This window comes from Microtus ochrogaster, unplaced genomic scaffold (genome assembly GCF_000317375.1).
Source record: "Microtus ochrogaster isolate Prairie Vole_2 unplaced genomic scaffold, MicOch1.0 UNK2, whole genome shotgun sequence".
NCBI classification, from domain to species: Eukaryota; Metazoa; Chordata; class Mammalia; order Rodentia; family Cricetidae; genus Microtus; species Microtus ochrogaster.
Window position 1 is genome coordinate 21,066,207 of NW_004949100.1, and position 1,240 is coordinate 21,067,446.

Consider the following 1,240-nt stretch of genomic DNA (forward strand, 5'->3'; position numbering starts at 1 on the left):
GTTGCTAGGGAGAAGGTGAGAGAGCATTGCTAGGGAGAGGTGAGAGCGTTGCTAGGGAGAAAGCCCCTGTGGCCAGGTAGATGGCCTGTTGCACAGGTGTGTGCGAAGCCCTCGTCCCACTCTGTGAACACAGGTAATGATGGTGGTCTCAAAAGTGGCTTCAAGGATTAGGATTAAAGACATCACCCATCCAAGCCTCCTCCTAACACACAGCATGGCCCAGTGGACAGCTGTGGGGGGGGGACAGTGGCTCTTGAGCTTCACTTGGGATGGAAGCCACTGATCCCCTCTAACCCCTCCGGGAAATCCTCCTCACATCTGGGCCAGCCACCAAGGTCCTATTTTAATTAGTGTGGCAAGGCAGCAGGGCCCGGGAGTGTCCCAGCTCCCGCAGAAACTGCAGATGCACAGCTGGGATGGAAGCCACAGTCTCGAGGAGGGACTATAGGTCAGTGGCTGTCAGCACAACAAGTGTGCAGGGTCTACAGACGAAGGGGGCATATTAGAGAAAAACCTCTCTGAACATTTTCAGGAGTACTCGGGATATAGCTCAGAGGGAGGGCACTTACCTAACATGTGAGGGTCCTGGGTTCCATCCCCCGGACTGCATTGGGGTGGCGGGGGGCCTTGGATGAAGACGCACCTTGCTATGTAATTGGTTGTACCAAGGTGGGATGGAAAGTCACTCTATTCTGCATGCGGGTTGTAAGAAGTTCTGATAGGTTTCCCCCTCCCATAATCCCTTGCCCTCTTCTGCATAACTTGGGCCTTTCAGAAGGGATTCTATAGAAGTGACTGAGAATTTGCCATCAAGACACATTCAATAGGTGAGTCCCTTAGGTACTCAAAGGGACTGGGACATGTTCATGAAAGACAGTGTTCCCAGTGTATGTACTGACACCAGGCTCCACGGAGGTGTTTGGGTCCCAGGAATAAAGAATGTCCCCTACTGTGCCCAGAAAATATGACAAGGATGAAGAGTCACTGGGCAAGATTTATGCTTTGGTTACCAAAGCACATGCTATTGTTTAAAAACAAAGTAGAGTTGGGGCAGGAGAGATAGCTCATTCAGTAAAGTACAGTTGGGGCTGGAGAGATAGCTCATTCAGTAAGGTACATTTGGGGCTAGAGAGATGATAGTTCACTCAGTAAGGTACAGTTTGGGCTGGAGAGATAGATCATTCAGTAAGGTACAGTTTGGGCTGGAGAGATAGATCATTCAGTAAGGTACAGTTTGGGC

At 50.5% G+C, this 1,240-nt stretch overlaps 1 protein-coding gene across 1 annotated transcript in view; it reads right to left on the reverse strand.

Annotated features, from left to right (window-relative positions):
* Edaradd (EDAR associated death domain) overlaps positions 1–1,240 on the reverse strand; it is a 42,572-nt gene that overhangs the window by 4,665 nt on the left and 36,667 nt on the right. The window lies entirely within an intron of this gene.